This window comes from Rhipicephalus microplus, chromosome X (assembly GCF_043290135.1).
Source record: "Rhipicephalus microplus isolate Deutch F79 chromosome X, USDA_Rmic, whole genome shotgun sequence".
Lineage (NCBI taxonomy): Eukaryota > Metazoa > Arthropoda > Arachnida > Ixodida > Ixodidae > Rhipicephalus > Rhipicephalus microplus.
The window spans coordinates 393,457,133-393,480,597 of NC_134710.1; the positions used below are offsets into that span (position 1 = coordinate 393,457,133).

Genomic DNA, 23,465 nt, shown 5'->3' on the forward strand with positions numbered 1-23,465 from the left:
CATTACAAGCCCCAGCAGTGACAGGCATGCAAATTACGCCGTACGTGACTTCCATGAAATGATTATCAAGTTTGCACCTGACATTCGTGTTTGCCATCCATTCTTGTCACGTAATACCAAATTTGTTGTATGTGAAGCTAGTGAAATGGCTGCGAGCGCATCATGAGTTTGGTACGTAGTCATGTTCTTACATGACACGCATGTCATTATTATCCTGTTTGCGCTAGTCATCTACCTCCGTCGTCCGTTCGCGTCACGTAATACGACATTCGGTGTATGTGAAGCTAGTGAAACGGCCGCGAACGCATCATGAGAATGACAAGTAGTCATTTTCTTACCTTACACGCATGTCATGATTATTGTGTTTGCACCAGCCATATACTTTCGTCATCCATTCAGGTCACGCAATACCAAACTTAGCATATTTGAAGCTAGCCAAACGACCACGAGCGCACCATGAGCGTAAGGCGTGTAGTCTTGACTTAGACGACGTGCATGTCATGATTCGCACGTTAAAGCTTGTCACTTATGTTCGCCGTGCAATCATGTGATACCATACCAGTTTTGCAATATGTCATGTGAACGAAACCACCGCAAGATCAGCAACACCATGACATGCCAATCATGTCATTCATGGCATAAATGTGATGCTATGCCATACAAATTTTGGTAAAGACATCATCGAAACGGCCAAGAGAGCTAAAAGTCGTAGGTGGCTAGATAAATAGATAGATAGATAGACAGACAGACAGACAGACAGACAGACAGACAGACAGACAGACAGACAGACAGACTCAAAGTCGCCGACGTTCGCTGAGAAATGCTTCACACTTAAAACTGGTGTGCCGTTGCACTCTGTTACGTTGAATGACCCGGGAAGCTTTGTAGCAAATGGCACAGAGGTGGCACATAAATTTACAACAGGTTTGATTGATTTGTGGGGTTTAACGTCCCAAAACCACCATATGATTATGAGAGACGCCGTAGTGGAGGGCTCCGGAAATTTCGACCACCTGGGGTTCTTTAACGTGCGCCCAAATCTGAGCACACGGGCCTACATTATTTCCGCTTCCATCGGAAATGCAGCCGCCGCAGCCGGGATTCGATCCCGCGACCTGCGGGTCAGCAGCCGAGTACCTTAGCCACTAGACCACCGCGGCGGGGCAAATTTACAACAGGTGGAGACACGTTTAAAAGTATTGAGCCGGTGGCGGTGGAGGCGGCCATGGTTATGAAATACATACTCACTATTTTATTCTTAAGTGGTAGTCATTACTTGTTCTGACCTGTGCTTTGCTTCTTAGCAGGGTGTTCACGAGGTCTCCCACAACAATTGAAGTGAAATTCAACGCAGCTACAGAACGGTAGCATGTCTTTTTGTGTTGGATGACTGCACCAAGGACCGAGAGAAAGACGAATGCGAAGAGGAGGAAAGAACAAGGCGCCAAGGGCGTCAACAGAACGAATCGGTCGTCTCTCTCCATAGAAGTACTGCATATGCTACCTAAACTTACTCTACTCTTCCGTCGAGGCAATCCTCGGTGGAGAGGGAAGGTCATTCCGGGCGTGAGGGCGAGGATCATCTCTGAAAGCATCCTCTTCCACGTCACTCTTGCTTTTGTGTTTTATTGCGATAGCAGTTATATGCACACCCTCGGCAAGATTTTGCCGCCGTTGTCGGTGTCACCGTCATTCACTGTATATGTATAAGCATGTATATATACGTAAACGTAAGAAACAAAAATGACCCCAAAAAGACTCCAGCCCGTGGAATCGAGTGCGAGGAGTTAGCCCCTAAGCCACGAAGGAGCACCTCTTTCAGTGCTAAACGGTAAGCTATTTGTATCTACCAATTACCGCTGGTGATGGGAATCTTGTGGGAAACTGTCGTGTTTTCAGCATTACGAGCAAGAAGGCACAATGAGGGCGCAACGCCACATCGTCATGACACGGTGGCGCGCGCTCTCATCTCCCACGCGTACTTTGTCCCGCGGAAAAGGAGTAGGGTTGACGTTCACGCGTGCGCTTGCGAGGACAATCGTGCGCCTTGGCTGGCCTTGGGCTTTCATTAAAACAATTCTGTTGTAGCTACCGGGTGCACAAAAGTCACTGCAATCATTGCATAGTCTCCGTTGGTGAAAAGGGCGCGCTTTTCAGACACAGCGAAGTAACATCTGAGAGGCTTATTCGCGTTCATATGTACATGTCAGTACGTTTCGTGCATAATTTGTGCGTGAGAAATGCGGGGCACATTTCTATCTGTTTGCCATTTTGCCCATGACACACACACACACACACACACATACACACACACACACATATATATATATATATATATATATATATATATATATATATATATATATATATATATATATATATACATATATATATATATTAATATATATATATATATATATATATATATATATATATATATATATATATATATACATATATATATATATATATTAATATATATATATATATATATATAAATATATATATATATATATATATATATATATATATATATATATATATATATATATATATATATATATATATATATATATATATATATATATATATATATATATATATATATATATATATATATATATATATATATATACAGGGTGTTTCAGCTTTCAGCTAAAAAGCACCAAGCAATAAAAAACTAAAAATGAGTGTTACGCGTCTCAAGCTAGCGCAATATTATTCTTAGCTGTATGTAGCACGTCAGAATATTTTTTTATCCGCCAAGCACGGTAATAACAAAGATTGCTTATTAACTTTTTGAATACTGACTCTAGATAGAAATTTCAATACAAGACTTCAGCCTCTTATCCAGAAATAAAAAAAAATCGAGTTACGGTAAGGTAAGAATGCTGGTTTATTTTTTTTCAGGGTTTGTTTAGAGTGTGCGAAATTAACAAAAATACCTTGTGATTGCCGCGTAACGCATCGCGCATTCAGTGCCCTCAAATGTAAGTTGAACGAATTAGCGAAGGCTTCACACGCACAAAGGTCGCTTGAACAAGCTATTGGTGACTACGATGGACATTAAGCGATGGTTGGATGGTACCACCCAACCATCGAAAGAAAGAAACGAAGACTATGAACTTCGACGAAAGAGCAGCTGCCACGTGCATTGCCATACGAGACCGGAGGCAGCATTCGACGCAGCGCAGACATTTTTTTTTCTTTTCGGGCCAATGATAAAAGGATGGTGGGGCAGATGGTGACATTCTGATAAAGGATGGACATCAAAAGCACGACGGGAATATGTGGTGCGCGTTTTTCTTCAACACGCTTCGACAAGGGAAATTCTTAGTCTGGAACAATGCGTTTCACTTATGCAGAACGTGCGAATATAGTTCTCGCCCTCGGTCGAGCGTATAGAAACAGTAGAGTGGCGGCAAGATTTTTTCGCAGATGGCACCTAGGAATTCGAGTAAACAGTTCGACATTGGTGCGAAATTACGAAGCGCTCAAGAAGACAAACACATTCAAAAAGTAGCATCGGTGCACAAAAGGTGTGACTGAGTCTCTTAAAACAGACATTCAGGTTTACATAGCTGCCCATCTCCCGCAAGCGTGCGCGACGTGAATGCTGAGACCGACGTTTCCAGCAGCCGTGTTTGGCGCATACTCAAGAGCGGAGGACTTTGCCCATGCCATGTTCACCTCAACAGCTGGAAGACAGAGATTTGCAAAGCCGTCTTGACTTCGGCAACTGTGTACTCATACAGGAAGAAGGTAATCTCGGCTTCCTGAAAAAAGGAATTTGGTCCGATAAAGCTTGCTTCTCGCACAATGCCCAAGTCAGTGTTCACAATGGTCGTTACTGGAGCGCTACAAATCCTCACTGGTTGTTGCAGCCACAACACCAGGTGCAGCTGTCTTTCAGTGTTTGGTGTGGCCTTGACGACAGCAAAACTATTGGTCCGGTTTTTTTCGATGGAACTCTCACCGCAGAACGCTACATCAGCGAAATATAAATGGCCCACTGAGTGACTTCACCTGCAACTTCCCTCTAGCACAGCTTTGAATATCTGGTTCCAGCAAGACCAAGCTCCTCCGTACAGCTGTGCGTGGACTTGAACGTGGCTTGATCGAGAATTTCCCGAGAAATGAATCGGCCATCTTGGAACTAGAAAGTGTCCCGCAAGATCTCCAGATTTGACTCCGCTAGATTTCTTTCTATGGGGACACATTAAAGACCACGTCTACACCGAAGCGTCGACAACGCCCGAAAGAATAAAGTATAAAATAGCAGATGTGTGCCACTCTATTACTCTACGAATGCTACGAAATGGTACAGAAAATGTGCTGACTCGATGTATATTGTGTATAGGGGCTGCTGGAGGGCTGCTTGAAGTAACGACCCTGAAATATCTAGGCATTGTTTACGAGGACAATATTGGCAGCAACAAATATAATCAAACGCTCGTAAAGCAGAAAGGGCCTTAGGATTGTTACCCCGCTTTTGCAATAAGAGTACAGGATTGCGTAGGGATACATTACTTCTGATGTACAAACTTTACGTAGGCCCTATTCTGGAGTTTGGTTGCGTTCTTTTTTCCGGAAGTACTGAGTAAAAATTAAGACCTCTATAATCGCGAGAAAGGCAAACTCTGCGACTGTGTCTTGGGCTACCTAGGTGTTTTGCGAATAGTGTGCTTTATCTGGAAGCTCGAATCATTCCCCTTGATGCAAGACTTCAACAGCTTATTATGCAAACTTTCTTAAAATTCTGCGTTGGGCCATCTCCCGTTCTCTGACAGTTGTCATCAAATCTCCAGATTCTTTTTTTAAATGTCCGTTTCGAGGTTATCAAAGACCCCAAGTCACTTTCGTGGAGTCTCTGTTATCGAATCTTCACGTTTCTCTTCAAAATACAACTCCCCAAAACCTTTGCGCGATGCCAGTTAACTTAGTTTTCGATAACAGCTTTCCAAAATATGCGAAGTTACTTCCAAAGCACGTTTTGGAGGGCCTCCTTCATGACCATATCAGTCATTTTCCCACTCACGTGTTAATGTCGATGGATGCAACGCAAAATCTTCAAAAGGCCGGAATAGACATTCTATCTCATCAGCCTAATTGGTCCTTCGCGCTGCGATCAGTCATTTTCCCACTCACGTGTTAATGTCGATGGGTGCAACGCAAAATCTTCAAAAGGCCGGAATAGACATTCTATCTCATCAGCCTAATTGGTCCTTCGCGCTGCGACTGCCTGACTACACGTCAATTTAACTCGCTGAATTCCTGGCAATAAAATTGGCTCTTCAAAAGCTAATTTCTGAACAATCAAAAGCTATTATATTTCGGATGCCTTGTCTGTTTGTACAAAATAACGCCCGCCAAGCAGTCTCCTCTCCTCAGAATATTTTGGTCTCTTGTACTACGTAGCCTATCATAAATTTCGTTTCTTTGGGTCCCCGGGCATGCTGTAATTGTACTAAATGAAACTGCTGACTCGCTCGCTTCGGCGTCTTTGAATTTCCCGGTAGTATTCTAGTAGCTCCACAGTTTTTTTATATAGCTGCGAAACGATTCAAACGCCAGTTAGTCTTAATAAATAATAAAACATTGATCCTACAATCTGAAGAGTTTCAGCAGTTGTAGTTTACATGAAACACCACAAAATACATTTCCCGTCACTGTGAGGCGACCTTCACAAGCTTTCACTGTAGAGTTCATGGGTTAAAATATTATCTTCAAAAATCAAGATTTTTATTAACTAACCCATGTGCAGTTTGCAATCAACCGGAAGCAATAGATCACTTCCTTCTCACATGCCGCCGTTTCGCCTCACTCCGCCGTACAATTCTTAAGAGGCCGATTGGTATGCTGGGATTGGCATTTAATACATCCATCCTTTTATTGTTTGGAGCCACTCAGTTGGGTGCGGGCTGCAGTGCTATTCTGTAAGCGCTACATAAATTCATTCAGACAACCGGAAGAATGCGCTGCTAGTGGTACCGCTAGTTAAATTCAATTCTTTGTCTCCCTTCCTCTTTTATTGCTATATTACAAAAAAAGGGTAATTGATTACTTTCGCCCTTTTCATTCTCTTTTTTAAGGGACGTTATAATAATCTTTTTTTTATTTCATTGCTCTCTCTTTTTTACAAGCATTATATAAAAAAATTACTTTATAACATGCTGTGTCGCCAATCCTCCATGTAGGAATGACCCAAGATCTTCTAGGCGACAAAACAAAACAAAAAATGCGTATGGATCAGGCCACGTCTCCCACATCTAGCATCACACAAGCCGACAGGATGAAGACGTGGTAGCGACTTCATCAACCGGCCATCATCATCGAAGATCTCAGCAAGATGCAGCGACCGTATGAGGACCGCAGAAGTGCATCCCCACTTTACATCGTGACCGGCGTCATGACAGAACCATTGGCTGACCTTGACATCCCCAAGTACACCGGATCAATGGACGAGGGAACCGTATAGAACTAGTTTAACCTATTCAAGCTCCACGCTGAAGCTGCATCGTGTTCGAAACAGGAGATAGTCATCAACTTTACCGACTACGTCTCCGGTGAGGCTTTCAAGTTCTACCTCAACCATATATTGGAAAAATATGAATCGTGGCAAAAGATCAAAAAGAAAATGATCATCTGATTTCAAGCAAAAATATTTCAACAAAACAAGATTCGATTATAACCCACCATCTTGATGCATTTGAACTCAGCCATCGCAGTCATAGGCAGCCTTCACGCATTAGAGCACAGAGCACAAGTTTGCAATTCCTGTCAGGCAAAGCAAGCCATCTGCTCACGCGAGGAGATCACGGCTGTTTTCCTACAAGTCTCAACCTACCACCTGGTTTCCCTTATGCGCAAATATTGCAAACGCTTACCTCTTCTCTGCAACGCAAAGATTCAGCCATTATTGAATAATCCAATAGACTTCATTTATTATGTTTACGTAGGCCACCACCTGATTCCGCATCAAGAAGCTCTGCTGTTACTCACCACTCTCCTAGCACGCCTCACGGGACCACCACATACACGACAGGCTGGCCTGAATATTCCGAAGATACCCTCTCAAGCCACACTCCTTCCGTGCTGGTTCATCCATCACCATCCGGTAAACACGCGCACGACAGTCGAAGCAAAATACAAGGCTCACATGCATCTAACATCGCAAGCAGCTGTCTGTCAGAAGCGTCCGTGATCAACCACGCCACCGAAGCCTCTGAAGAGCATTTTAACAAGGATGGCACATGACCAACTGTGCCTGACAAACAAGGCACCAACTCACCATGCTTCAGGTATCTACAGGCCACGTCAACTTGCGAAGGAAATGAACACCCCATTCTAAAATGGGCTCCACTACAGCCATATCCTGAGCAACATCAGCAAAACGAAAAAAGCCAAGTCCACAATTTTATGCGACAAGAAAGACTGCAGCAAAGGCAACGACGAAAGAAAATTTCAACGGAAGCGCTCTCACAGCTTGAAAAACATCAGAAAATAAGATCTTCAACCCAAAGATTATTTCAAGGTGTCAGACATTTTCGCATGCAGAAACATCTGAGAAGCTTTCTGCGCCTGTGATTACACCTTATGCAATACCACAGAAAACGCCGAGAAAAAAGCGGAAGTAGTGCTTGTACACCGCAAGCACACAGGTGTCACTCCACCACAATGTGTCAAAAGCACGCATTCCAGAAGCACCGCGTCTGTTACGGCCGCGACGAATAATGCAACTCATAAGACATCCGACTTTCCAACGCTACAAGGACTACCAAGCTTGCTCATTCCTCACAAAACCTTAAACCATGTCATCATCAGTGCAGATCTGTAGGGCGTGGTTATGCCATCCAGTACGCAACAGCCAGCCTCGTCCACCAGACCTCCGCTATATATATGACGGCACTGCTTTCCTCTGATGTAAATTTTTTGTGCGAGTTAAGGAACTCCTTCCAGAAATGGAGCTACTGCACATTTCGACATTTTTAGCTTACACACTATAAGCTTTTTTTGTTGTTTTGTTGATTGTAACTCGCGCATTCTTTTGGAAAGAGGGGGAATCCTGCGACGTACGAAGGTAGCAATGGTTGGTAGAAGCCCTGTCATACACGAGAGCGACACATGCAAGCTAAGCAAGTCTGGTATAGAGCCACCCTTCAACACATATTGTGGGGATGGTCAATATATCAAGATCGTATGGCGGCCTTTTTGGAAGATCAGCGGGCGCGGTGGTCGGCCGCGCTGCAACGCTCATATCTCACGGACCAACTTTGGGCAGTCTAGTGAGCCTGAAGGCAGCGCGGGAACAACAGCTCCGAGCGGCCATCTAAGCAGCCCAAGGCCCGGGCCTTCCATTCGCCCCATTTTAAATAAAATTATTTCATCAACATCAGGTTGAAACACGGCAGTGAATGAATTATTCACGGCGGCACTTTCTTAACAGCTTAAAAAACTGATGAAGAAATGATTATGGTAGTTTTAAATCGGCATCATCACGAATGTCGTGATCAAGACAGTGAATCGGTGTCTCTGTCTCTTTGGCGAAACTGCGAATTTAGCAAATATCAACTTTATTCTGGTATAAATAAAGCGTCAATAGTGCCGTCAAGCCTTGGGCTACATGCATCTTGGTGCTGGTTCATAATAACATTTGGTAGCGCAGAGCACAGATGATGCTAAAGAAAAATTACACCATCTTCCACTAGGGAGAGTCATGCGTAGCATGCGAAGCAGCGCATGAGTGGACCTAAAGTTCCATTCATCACGGGCACACTACGCGATGTTAACGCGTTCTCGCTAGTGAAGCACACCGCGAGTTTACTGTAGTTTCATTGCTGTTACTCGTCCTGAACTCTTGTTGGAGCATGCCACGTGGGTCCATCTCCGCGTCACATGGGAGCACATGCGTTCACCATGCTTCTGCAGAATCTCGTTCGCCTACGCCATCACGCGGTTGCTGAGCGAGTGGAAGGCGGAGAGGTCACAGCCTCTTACACAACCACATACGCAGGCTCGAACATACTGGCGTGTGCAAGCGCGTTCTGGCCAGGATGATGATGATGATACAGCATTCATTAATTTAAAAAAGTTAAACAAAAGCGAGGGGCAAACGTACGGGGCGTTTTCCCGATTCCGGGATACCAGCGGCCTCCGCTGCTGGCAAGTATCAGATGCGACTGCAGCTCCATAGGCTTGCTGCGGCGTTCCCATGTGACGTGTTGCCACGTCGGTCTCAACTCGCACCACGGGCATTGGTTTACATACACATTGGGGCTTATGCGATGAAAATTTTCTAAATATAGATAGGTATTCACATGAATTTGTCTAATGTGGTGAGCTTCGTCGACCCTAAGTAATTTGTGCGGCGGGGCATACTGCTGTCTTGTCCTACGTTGATGCTCCAGTATATCGCGTGCAGTGTAAGGTTCGTACTCATTATCGGTGTCGTTCTTCAATCGGTTGCTCAAATCACGAGCGAAACATTGCACCAGCTCATTACCCGAGTTACTCTCGTGGCCTGGGCAGCAGACTATGACATGGTTCTGTATCAGTTGTCACGTAGTATTCTCAAGGCGAAATTCAGTAGTACATCACCGAGAAACATTCTCCAAGTTTCCTGGGAATTAGACAGGAGTAATGCATAGGTATTCTCTGCCTCTTTAGTTAGAATAGCCAGTGCAATAACCACTGCTTCCGCCGTCGCTGTGCAGATTGTTTTAATGGATGCTGCGACAGTTTTAACGGCATGCGGCATTGGTTGAACTGCTACGCGACTATTGCTTGATTTAACAGCATCAGTGTAGACCACCTCGTGACTTTCACCGAGCTGTAACTAAAGCTGTCATGCTTTAGCCTGCCTTCTCGCCCCGCGGTACAATATGCTCATGTTTCGCAGAATGGGGCTCATGGTTATGTGTTGGCGTGTTTTCTTAGCCATATTAGTAATGTTCTGCCGACAATATTGTGGTCTAGTAGAGTATCCAAAGCGAGTGAGGGTCTCTTTGCCTAAGTTTGTCAGGCATAGTTGATCCTTCTGCGAAAGAAGCGTTGCATCCGCAAGCTCTTCCGAAGTACACACTAAGCGCTTCCATTTCATCAGTTAATGTATTAAGCGATACAACGCGTTGGTTGATGACGCGTCTGCAGAATCTCGTTCCCCGACGCCATCACATGATGGTTGAGAGAGTGTGAAGAGGAAACGCTACAGCGTCTTACCCAGCCCAATACCACATAGAGGAAGAATTCAGGCCTGCTCAGTATACTCCTGGAATGACCTATGACGTCAATAAGTGTTGACCCTCGTTTACTGCTGAGTAGACGGGCACTTGCATGTTCTCCCCGTTCTAGAGAGCAAGATTTCTAAGTCATGCGAAGCATGTCATGGTGTGCTGGTGTTTCTCTTGGCGAGTGCATGAAGATGACGGCGTTTCTCTGCGTCTGTGAAGTGCTGAGTGGTGATATGACCTGTTACGTCAACTGAGCACCGCCACGGTGGTCTAGTAGCTAAGGTACTCGCCTGCTGATCGGCAGGTCGCGGGATTGAATCCCGGCTGTGCCGGCTGAATTTCCGATGGAGGCGGAAATGCTGTAGGCCCGTGTTCTCAGATTTGGGTGCACGTTAAAGGACCCCAGGTGGCGAAATTTCCGGAGCCCTCCACTACGGTGTCTCTCATAATCGTATGGTGGTTTTGGGACGTTAAACGCCACATATCAATCAATCAATCGTTAACTGAATGTTCGTGCATTGTACGCCCATACAAGCTCTCGCAATGGGGCAGTGCAGCAGCGCCAACTGTCGCCGCTATAGACATTGTACCGGAGGTCTGATAATTTCAATTCCACAGAAACTACCAAAAAGCGAAATTAAAGCGTTCCGTTCATCGGGATGGCATCAACACGCGTTCTGGGCGCGATACGAAGGCATGGTTTTGACTTGCTTTAAAAGCCCCCAGGTGGTCAAAATTTCCGGAGCCCTCCACTACGGCGTCTCTCATAATCATCTGGTGGTTTTGGGACGTTAAACCCCACAAATCAAATGGGACTTGCTTTAAAAGCACGTTCGCTTCCTTCTGTAAAATGATGTCGTGTGCGTTTCTGACTTGTTATCGTAAGTCTTGACATAAGACACCTTTAGATAAGCGTCACTGACGCTCTACCCTGCGATAACGTTGCGTCGATTGATTTATATGGGGGGTTTAACGTCCCAAAACCACCATATGAATATGAGAGACGCCGTAGTGGAGGGCTCAGGAAATTTCGACCACCTGGGGTTCTTTAACGTGTACCGAAATCTGAGCACACGGGCCTACAACATTTCTGCTTCCATCGGAAATGCAGCCGCCGCAGCCGGGAAATAACGTTGCGTCCCGAGACAGCGCTGTAGGAACTGCGTAGGTCTCGCGTATTTTGACGAGCGCGTTTGCCAAGACGCCGTGTGCTTGGCTGCCAAAACGACGGTGAAACAAAGTAGACGCATCTTCACGCTCCACTAAACTGGCTTCGCAAGCGGAAATATATAGAGAGGCGTTTTTGCGTTATCATGCTCGCACCGCTAACACTTCAAAATTAAGCAATAAGCGCGGGCGGCCACATATTCTCAGAGAAGAGGTGAGTCCCCTTCAGGGTCGGTAAACATTTTGCTACTGGAGCCCAGTACCGCAGGCTTATTGTAACACCTCGGAATAGTATAGAGAACAGGGAAGTAGGGCTGGTGAGGGGCGTCGCGCATCTGTAGTGTGATACAGAGTATTTCTTACCACTACTCCGGCATTTTTTTCGGTATTGCAATTATGCACCAGCCTCACCAGCACCTTCGCCTAGTTTATTCCCTTGAAATGTGTACTGCTGCTTTTTAACCGAATGTGGACACCTGCATACACTTCAAAGATTTCCCTATTTTGTACCTTAGTCGATGAGAGGCATGTGGAACAAAAAGCTTGCGATACATCGCTTTATTAATTCGTTTACAAGTGTGTGAGCTCCACTTCAAGCCGGAATACTTAAAAAGCACTCACTCAGCAGAAAAAAACTGCCGAAGTTCCACCGACACAGCGTGTGCACACGCACGCGCGCACGTGTTTGTATGCGTGTATAGATATGTGAGTGCGTGTGTGAGTGTGAAAATAAAGAATAGAGATTGAATAAAGTTTACCCTATTTATTTCGTCGCTGTGTTGGACGATTGAACTTTGCCGTTATATATCGGTCACACATTCGATAGCATACAATCATACATTTGCAATAATAAATATATGACTCACAGATAAGTCACACACACACGCACGCACGCACGCACATACACACACACACACACACACACACACACACACACACACACACACACACACACACACACACACACACACAATTTAATACGTAATGCATTCCTTAAACCAGCAACAATTCCAACACAAAAGGCAAACTATCGCACATGTAAAACTCACTGTGAACGTTTTATATTTTCATGGAAAACGTGGCTTCACAACCTCCTAGGCGCGCTCGCTCAGTCAAGTCACGTGACACCATGGCAGCAGTGAGCAGGTCTGATAATATTTTGCTAGGTGGCGTTGCCGAGCCCCTCGCATATCGGAACGTGTGAGCGCGTGAATGCCTTCTGGCAGGGCTTGCGCTAACTGTTGCCCGTGCGTAGTAAGGGTGGTTACGCACACCGGATCTATTGATTGACTGATATGTGAGGTCTGACGTCCCAAAACCACCATATGATCATGAAAGACGCCGCAGTGGAGATCTCTGGAAATTTCGGCCATCTCGGTTTCTTCAACGTGCACCCAAATCTAAGCACACGGGCCTACAGCATTTTTGCCACCATCGAAAATGCAGCCGTTGCAGCCGGGATTCGATCGCGCGACCAGTGGGTCAGCAGCCGAGTAACTTAGCCACTAGACCACCGCTGCGGGCAGCCCGCACTAGATTGAGCTTCGCCATTAGCTGCTTCGCATCTGAAACTTGACAAGACGACCGCCCGTCTTGTGTATGTTGTGCGTTTTGCACTCTCAACTGCCATCATGGGTCAGTAAAAACTCTCCCAGCTTTCCGTTATTCTAAGCATCGCGGTAATCGATTATTAAAACAAGAAACGTTATACCTCTGAGTTTTAACGTTGCATTCTTTTGCGTTTTTTCTCATTGGTGTTTGTTATTCGAAAAAAAAAATATTCCGTATCTGTTTTACGCACTGTTTTCTTCGAGTAGCGAATCGAATGGAACGCTTCCAATTTGTTATTCGAATCTTTGCATAAATCTCACACCCTTAAGTCGTCACCTGTGTATAACCAAGTAAAGGTAAATGGTAATAAGATTAACTTCTTAGATAGTAAAATATGACTCTACGCCCGAGTTCTTGTCGGTGCAAAATGCAGGCATTTTGACCAGCTGCTCCATCGGCATCAAGGGTTACGCAGCTACAGAACGAATCGCATGTTTAATGTGTTGGCGGCGGCATTGCATACCAGCAATCGCAGCTTATCGACGGTGTCGCAAGCCGGATGTAAAAAAATAAATAGAAAGTTTCAGTGACCTTCTCACAGTGTCAGGTTTGTGTAAGCACTGCGGTGGAAACACAGAACGTCAGTTGTACGGTCGATTCATCAAACCACCACTGTCAGTGTAGCGCAACTATTCTATCCCAGCGTAAAGCTGGGATAGAATATCCGCGTTCATGAGTGGTGAATTCATTTGACGTTATAATCGCCACATCGGCAGTCCGTGAATGAGGAAGCATAAAAACAAACAAATAAAGATGATTAGCGAAAGACCCACCTTGCGGTTTAACAGCTATGGCAAGGCCATGGAATAAAAGGACTACAATTTAAAGTCAACACATCTGTCTAAGGCTCGCATACGCGTTTAGCAACACCAAGCGGTATAAGGTAATTCGTAGTCCGTGACTTCCGTGTTCTTAATAATGATATCGTGATTTAGGCCCGTAAACCACAATAATTTCTCTTTCAATATTAGAATCGCGAGATTGGAATCCTTAAGTTTTAAATTACGCCAGTCGATAAGAACAACCCACAAAGCATTTCATTCGTAACATACCGTTAGTTATTAACTACCAAGGCTATAAATATTTGAAACATCACATTTAAATGGCGTTTCTTTGCGCAATAAATATTGGAAATACACATTGTAGCTTCTTTGTTCAAATTCTTTACGTTTGTCCGCTTCAGACACTCTGGGGAATGCAGATTACAGAACTCCTAAGTCATTTTTAGAAAACAGTTGTTGATCATCAAAGCTTCGTGCGTGTATTTTGAAACTTACTTGATTTCGACCAATTTTAAGAACAACATCAGAAGTTGAAAGTGGAAACATTGCCTCAGGGAGCTGATCAATGTAAACTTTTTCCCGCATATGAAGGTGGAATATAGAGTTCATTCAAATTGGCCTTAGTGGTTTAATAAAATATCAACTTTTTACGTCTATTTCAATGGGAGAATCAGTGCTCACGCCAATCTAGAGCTGCCGTATAAGCACCGAAGCTGGAAAAATTACCGTAGGGACCACTGAAGGCAATTGATTACAGAAGGGATGGTGGGATGAGGAGGAGGGCAGGCGTTCATTTTTTGTGAAAGTATACGTTTTCAGCCACGTCAAGTCTTGCTGAAAGGTCAGCCATTTGGCAAAATAAAGTAATGGAAAAGTACAGACAAACACCATAAAAAAATCTTGCGTTTGAACTTTGCGTTTAAGTATATCACGATAGCATGAAGGGGTGATGATTTGATTGATAAGGGGGATTTAACTTCCGAAATCCACCACATGATTATGAGAGACACCGTGGTAGAGGGCTCCGGAAGTTTAGACCACCTGTGGTTCCTTAACGTGCACCCAAATATGAGCCCACAAGCCTACAACATATCCGCCTCCATCGGAAATGCAGCCGCCGCAGCCGGGATTCGAAACCGTGACTTGCGGGTCAGCAGCCGAGAACCTTAGCCACTAGCCCACCGCGGCGGGGCGTGATGGAGGTACAGTGTGCAACGCCTTCTGAACTGCTGGCCTCGATTCTGGGTGTGTCATCAGGCAACATTGAACACGAGGTCCGGGTCACCATTTCTGATGGTGCACATCTTAAACACAGCATTTATTCTCGTCGAAGAACAATTGATACGGAATCTTATTAGTAAATGTTGTTTCTTCCCTCTGACTAAATTTTAAAGGGGAAAAATCATAAACACGACAAAGCGCACAAAATACCCGTATGTCAGGAATCTATCACTACGAACTGCATAAAGTGGGGGGTTATGAAACTCGGTACGGAATAACTTTGATACTTTGCTTTCATTCCAAGTAACTTTCGTGGTTTTAGCACGGTTAGTTTCACTTCGTTATTATGGTGAATCGGAAGTGGCGTGGCAAAAAAAGGATGTCTGAAAATATCTTACTAAAATGTAGCTTTAATTTTTTAAACCCCCCTGAATGAAGTCAAAAACATCCTTTTCCATTTCGCTTAAGAAAACGACACTGCATTAGTTTTGCCAGTAACTATTTGTAACGCCTCCCATTTGACCAAGTAAGCTTTGCGGCCAGGCCGTTCGGTACGTATTGAAAATCACGTACAAGTTCTTCAAAATAAATGTACACAATGTAATCACAAAAAAAAAGAGCAGTTCTACAACAAACGTGCAGCGTGGTAAAGCAATGTTTGTCGGGCGATCAGCCGCCTGACAGCAGCAACCTCCTTGTGGGTGGAACCGTCTCTGGCCATCTGCCTCAGCCGGCAATACGAGAAAGAGAAAGAGAGAGAGAGAGGTCATTATCCACCCCGCGAGTGCTTTGAAGGCGCCGCTGCTACGTAGTCTCCGCAGTCACCCCCGAGGAAGGAACCAAGTCAGTTTCGAAACGTCGGGTTTCTTCAAAACGTTTGTTTTGTGTTAATCATCTCCTAATGCATACTTTTGTTTGACAGATTGGTAGATGAGGTCTTTGACTTGAATCAGAGGGATTAAAAATTTAAAGTGGCGTTTTCGAGAAAACTATTTACAAAAGTTCGTGTCTTTGCCACGCCACTTGCCTTTCATCACAATTATGAAGTAGTAGGAAGCGTGATAAAACCACGAAAGTTACTTGAAAACAAAGCGAAAGCATAAAGTGAATATTTACGGAGTTTTATTATCCTCAGTTGAAGTTCTCTCTAGCAATAAATACTTGAAATACAAATATTTTGAGCTGTTTGTGATGTGTGACTTTTTTTTGTCTAACATTTTACAACAGGTGAAGAGAACCATTTCACGCACAACATTCTATATTGCTAGTTCTTTCATCAGAATAAATGACATGACTAAGAAGCACACCATTTTTTACTTACGTGCGTTGTAATTTTGGGAACCGCAGAACTGCCAGAAAAGCATATTTGGCCTCCCAAAATTAGTATATTTTATTTCAGCAGAACAATTTTTTTTTCACAGAACTAACTTTGAAACCATTTTTCTGGCTCTAATGCCTAGGCCCACCGCAAATCACAATAAAACTTGGAAGGGTGACATGTAATTCGTGTTCGATCCTTCCGTTCTTGGTCGGTACTTTCACCATGTCGTAAAAAGCGATTGTCTGTGCTGTAACATCGGTTGTTTCAAACTATTTCAAAATTTCTATTGCAGTAGGTACGATTTTCTCATGCATTTTCACGTAAAACATGGCCCTGCGGTAGGCCTGCTTGCCATGCATATTCTCTGAGTTTTGGGTTTCACTCGAACTGTACTTTTTTAAGGGCAAAGCTCTTTGAGTCGTCACCCTATCGTCCTGCCCTCAGTAGTAAGCACTTCTCTCGGGTATGGGCCACAGGGGAGTTTAGTTCTTGGAATGTCCACTAGATGACGTCACTTATATATAATCAATATATGATGAAAAGATGCGAGACGGTGGTACTTGAAGTGTTCACTAGACGGACGGACGGACGGACAGACAGACAGACAGACAGACAGACAGACAGACAGACAGACAGACAGACAGACGCACAGATGCATTGACGGACAGATCGACGCACAGTTGGACGGGCGGATGGACGTTCGAACGGGCGTGCGGACGCATTTGCCCCTTCCCCCCCTCATCATAATTAAGTCCGTCGATATGCTGTGATTTTTAATTATTTATTTAACTGACGTCATCGTTGATTCTGCACTCACGAACAATACAGATTTTTCGCTCACAACCAACGACGCCGACACAGACAACTACGCTGATGTCGAAATGTTTATGAAATCAACGGTTTAACTCCATGGCGAAAATGGGAGTGAGAGACTGAGAAAATGCTAGGCGCATCAGCGTGTTCACGTGCCGCGTTTCACAATCAAGAACTATGCGATTGGATCACTTGACAACCACAGAAGTGTCGTGCATGATGACCCTCAACTCCACAAGTGAAGCAGACGTGCTGTCATCACTTACCTTTTGTCCTTATTTGCGTTCGCCTAAGTGTTTGGCCAGGCGTTGAAGTCTATCGCTTTTTTTTTTCGTTTACGTACGTGCCGTTGATATTCAAGGAATTTATCGCATCGCCTCATACCTGTCGTTTAGTTTTTTTATCGTTTTTGTTTCCTCTTTGCGACATGTTCGCCACTCGGCCATGGCCATATTACAAAAAGGTGTTTTGTGAAAGAAAAAAAGGCAAGCTGCATACAGAACAGCAATGAAGTGACAACTTTGAGAGGGAATGTCAGTGTTACCCCTCGGTGGTTTTCGTATTCTTCGGCACGTTTAAACTACGTGGTGCGGCATTTGAGCTTCAGTGAGCGTGCCAATGCTTCCAGAGGAAAGTGATACACAAAAAAAAAATTTTGTAATGAAAGCACGCACATCCAATATTTCTTTTTATTTTTATACAGTTAGTCACGCTTTCATTCTAACATGTGTCCTTAACAGCAATAGATGTCAATGAAGAATGTTAATAGCAGGATGTCAATGAAAAGCACTCGTCTTCTCCATTGTTCATACTTTTATTGTTCTTGGGAGGCTACTTTGAGAGAAAGTGCCTTGGTTTTAGATTGGAACCAATTTATGTTGAGATACTGAGAACGAAGGTGGAAAAAACGACCTTACTCTGTTTAATAAAAAAAAGTCTATGCGAGAAATATTCTCGACAGCATATTTGTGTATGCTAATGTGTTTACCCTGTTGCTTTGAAAAAAATTTCTTGGACGAGCTATTTATACACTTATATACAAATGGAAACGTGTGGTTTGTAGTCAGCATAACTACGTAACAGATTTTGGGTTTGACCTTCTGAGGTTAAAAAAATTAAAAAAAAAAGCCAATTCACCTTGCTCAGCAGAAAAGGGTTCGGCAATTGTTCTGTATGCAGCTCCTTTGAAATTAAGGCTGACGGTGAACATTCTCTACGGAAATGGGGCACCTGCAACGACTTCCACCATGATGAAACACCGGTGCAAGAGCACACACCAGCGCCATGCTTCGCTCTCGCCAAACTCGCAGTTTCTCGCCGGACGCTTGTTCGCGTGGCATTCGTTTTGATCGTAGCCTTGTGAAGCCCAAGGACGAAAGTGAAACGATTGTCACGAAGTGGGCGAGACGCGAGCATGCCGCTTGGCGTTTACGCAATTGACGCGCCTTGACAGAATCCCCACCTCTCTCGTTCGTCGCTGGCCGAATTGCCCCACGCGTGCTGCTGGCAGACAGAGTAGTTCGATTCTGTTTCCTGCGTCCTTGTATCACAAAAAAAAACACACAGAGAGATACGGAAGCAGAGATTGTTTCTGTTTAGTTTTATTTGTCCAGCGCATGTCGCCTGACCATTCCCGAGTTGTCAGCCTTCACATACAATTTTTTTGCAATGTTTGTTTGTGTGCGTTTGTTCGTTTGCGCGTCGTATTTTAAAGTGTTTTTTTTCTCGTTTTTGTGTGTTAGTAACAGCTCCCCTTCATCCTGTTCATTTTGATGGACAGGCATTTTGGGGCAGCAGCAACGCAGGAAGAAAAACACTTGGTAGGAAAATAAAGTACGATTCGTTGTATCGCTCTTAAAAACAAAGTATACAAAGCGCTCCCAAGGTCGCGCCAGCCACTTTGCGTATTATAAATTTAAAAGATATGCAAAGGTATTCTACCTGCGAAGGCCGGTGAGGAGATCGCGTTCGAGGTATTAATCGAAGTGGGCTCCCCGGTATAACCATTCGATTCATATCGGCAACTTGTATTTAGGATTCAGGAAATCTGACCGGTGGTCGAATAAATGTGGTAGGTTAGCGCGAAGTAGGAATGCTGCCCAAATAACAACAAAACAGACAAGGAAGACCGCTCCTTACACTGTTCCTTGGGGCCCTTCCTTACTTTCGCTAAACTATACCGTATGTGTATATTTAGTAGAGCTCCAGAGATTGAATTTTTAAATAGTTGAGGAATATAGCTGTATAAATAGGGTCGTCAGAGATAGCACGCAATGAAAGATATATGATGCTCGAAGTTCACCTATTATAGGATGCCTTTAAAGCACAACGGGCAACGGGAACCAACACTTAATACGATATCCAGCGCACGTGATCACTTTCAGCCGTGCTCTTATAATACAAATGTTTAAATTGTAACAATATGGTGGTGTTGCAATGTTTTTTTCGACATCTTAATGATATTATGTAGTTATTTTAATAGCGCCATGCTTTCTCAGAACAATCTGTCACCATATCTCTAACTAAATCCATCAGTGTAACGACTTTTATTGGTCAACAGCACGCTACCGATTAAACATGTCTATCTATGCAAGGGAAAAGTGTCATGATCGGCAACGCCAGACGCTAATCATATTTTACATTTAGAGAATTTTCTTATTTCAAAAATATTTCTTCAACACGGGTTGGACGATAATGTTAAAGGGAATGAAGGCATATTGCGGCCAGCTTGGTCGTGCAGGCAGCCACAAGCGTTGCATGCTCATGTCATCGAACAAATGTTGCGGCTGTTGGCGGCAAAACAACGAGAAACAGCAAATAGCCGCAATAAAATAAATGCCGCTTTAACAAGCTCCGCATGTGACAAGTGCCCTGAACTCTTCTCTCCTCGTGCCATAAGCTATGAAGGCAAGTATTAAAAACAAAAAAGAAAGCATAGCGTATTGGCTTCTGGCGTAAGTTTCAGTCAGTATACCAAGATGGTTGGTAAATTGCAATAACGTCTGAATATAGGTGTTATTTCACTTGACTTAGTTCAATACAGTTTTATTCTTCCGTCTTATAAAACAAGCGCAGGGGTTGTAGATAAAAGCTGCCCAAAGCCGCTTCACGAATCTAGAAATTGAATGCTCAGCAGACTGTACTGGGGCTTATAAAATTGATAACAAGTAAGTACACAAGGAATTGCCAAAAATCGCAGGAAGCAGCAGCATGCACATATATAAATAAATTTCTCAAGTGACGTTATTCGAACATAGAGGGGGATTTTATTCACGCAAACAGGAAAACAAATCCGAATGAATGAGAACATAGCTGCTACAAAAAGACTGTAGAGTAAAATGAAGGCGCAATTATGTCAAGTTGTTGGTAGTATACTGATTCTTCGCCATGTCTAGTTGCATAGTCTATTGTATTCTGGTGTACTTTGCTCAATCAAAGGTTGTGTAGTTGAGTCACTGTCGAGTGACTACAAGAAGCTGTAGTCGCATGTCACTTTTATGAATTATGCGCATGCCTTACGTAGATACCTTTCATGGATTAAGCCTATGCACTTAAAGTTTGTGAACGTTTTGTTCATTTAATGTTAGGGAAGTTGCCGTTTAGTACACAGAACACAGCATATCGTTACAAGAAAGCATTCATGATGGTGTAACTGCAGATGGGAAGGACCTTGATGTAAGTTAAGAACACTGGAAAGCGGGTTGGCTTTTTTTAACCAGTGAAGGTAGATATAAAAAGACAGTCGAGTATTCTAGCTTGTTTTCTGCAGCCTTGTCTGCAGTTTATGGCAAAAGATAATGCTTTTTAATTCACACACACCAGCTGCGTATCTCGTGCGCTGGCAAGGTTTTCTGGCACTAGTGTACATTAGGCCATGAACCATTTAGATGGGGCCCCACTGTCTCAGCGACAGGCTCTATCGCGTCCAAAGTTTGCCCTCACGTTCTTTATACGCGCAATAGCGTTGCGTACAAGGTTCACCTTGTATACAGGAGAGTGAGTAAGAGTTGGCGCGAAGTGATATCTGAACAATGAATTCATTCATTTGATCGCTTACTTGTATTTTAATAAAATTTTGTCCACGTGATTCAGGTGGTTGGGTATTATTTAGAATAAGGCGTGAGCAGAAAATTCGCCGGAAATCAGGTCAGCGTAGTGCTCTATCTGACCAATGATCGTAACTTCACCCTAATTGAGTGAACCATGTCCACTTCATCTCAATATCCAAGAATGTGAGCTCTTGCTTCAAGAAAAAAAAAACTGCTTAACAAATTGATGTCAAAATGGAGGCGCCAAAATGGCGAGTACATTTGATGTCCTTATTCCATTGCGCTGTCTCTCGATGCTAGTTGGAATATATATTGAGCTGCTCGATAAATTTCGCCCTTTACAAAGAAAACTAACCTGGAAATCTCTTTTTTTTTGCCAAGACATTCCTTTCATAAAGAAGTGCATGTATTATGAAAAGAGAACAATGTCATTCGCAAGCTTTCCAGAATTGATCGACCTATTTATTTACTCCATAAGAAACGAAACATGAGCTAAGGAAGGTGAGTTTGCCAGAAATTGTTTTAACCTGAGCTCTCTAAAGTTCAGGCGCTCTGTATCTGTATCAATCTGTATAGTCTTACGAAATTTGTTACAGTTGAGCGATGCAGCACAACTCCATGCTGAACTCCACCAAAGAGCTCTTCACACGAAAGAACAATACGCTGTGAAGAAGATAAAGTATGTTGGACGAGGCACTGATGAGATAAATTAGGTAATAATACGAAACACCAAATGTGCAGCCAGAGTTAAGTTCCGGAAAAGCATGAACAGTTTTTGGCATGCGAAGGAATGGCAAAATATTAAAACAGTAATTAAAAGTCGTCATCAACTCAGGACCAATATAACGACATACGCTCTAACGAGGGTGGAGGTGTTGCCGTCGGGGCCGCACTAGCGTTAGTGTAAGCACTAAAACTTTACATAATGTAGGCACGCCAAGGCTCGACTACTAACCGCAGCTATTCGGGAAATCGTCAATCCGTTTTTGCAAGTGACATGCGTAGCGCGTCACCTGTTGACATGCTTGGTGTGTCACTAACCAACGATGAACTTTACTGGCAATAACTATACTATTAATCCGATCCACGGCAGCGGCCGCGTCATGAAATATGAAAATTGGCCTCAGCATCAGATTGTCCGCCAAATACAGTTGCTAGCTGCGTTTGCGAAACAGGCTCGCTGCTGTTTTACCTTCGTATGCAATAGCTCTAGGTCACATGAAAAGGCCGGCTTAAAATAAGCACATGAACCAGACTCTCTGATGTGGTATCATCTAGAAAAATAGTATTACATGTAGAAACTGTCGTGGTCTCCGGATGATGGAACCTGTGGCTTTATAAACAGGATGATAAATGATTAACAAGCAGTCAGCGATATCTTAGACCTATAACCTACTGCTGGAAAGCAGTAAAGCAAAGCGCCATGCTGTTGTGCCGTAGCGCTTGGTGATAGGCTTCCAATACTTTGATAGCGCTGTCAGAATCACTTTTTTCCAGCTGTGCAACGTATGAGTCATGATTACGTTTACTGAAATGTTTCGAGAGAGTTAAAAAAATAAAAACGAAACGCTTCCTTGCACTGATTAGACGCACAACTTGGCCACAACTAGGCTACGAATCAATTAAATGGCGCCCCGCTGTTCCAGCGGCAGTCTCAATCGCGTCACAAGTTTCCTGCATGTGGAGTCCTGCAGTGTCTCTGTGCTTTAGAAAAGTTGTAAATTCAGAAGAAAACCAATCAGCTAATTTATTTACGGTGTATGCAGGGGTTTCAAGAAGCCTGTCTGAGAATCCTTTAAAAAATCTGGTTGATACCTCTTTGTAGAAATCAGTATAAGAAGAAAGTGAAACATGTCCTTGCCGAGGTAGGTGCGAATTAATTGTGCATTGTTTCGCCTTAAGGACGAAAGAGTGAATGGGGCAGAAACAAATTGCAATGTCACGCTAAGAATGGCAAGAAGCGCGAAACTTGCAGCGCAAACCTCAAGCAGAAAGCACACACGAAGTAAGCACACACAAAACGAGCGCAAACAACGGTCGTAATTTTTACTTCTTCACGTGTGAGGAGCATGCTCCTTTCGTAAACGCAGCCGTCGTACTGAGCGATAGGACGTTCTTACTCTCTTGAACATCTGTAACTACAATGTAAACTTGCAGTGGAAGCACAAAAGGGGACTCGCTCGACAAGAGCTCTCGCAAGTGGTGCCCCGTCCTCGGACTCCTGTGACCGTGTTTCCATCTTTCCTATCTCTCCTATCCCCTCAATATGTCG

At 43.8% G+C, this 23,465-nt stretch overlaps 1 protein-coding gene across 1 annotated transcript in view; it reads right to left on the reverse strand.

Moving 5' to 3' along the window:
* LOC119161912 (sodium-coupled monocarboxylate transporter 2) overlaps positions 1-23,465 on the reverse strand; it is an 81,105-nt gene that overhangs the window by 53,334 nt on the left and 4,306 nt on the right. The window lies entirely within an intron of this gene.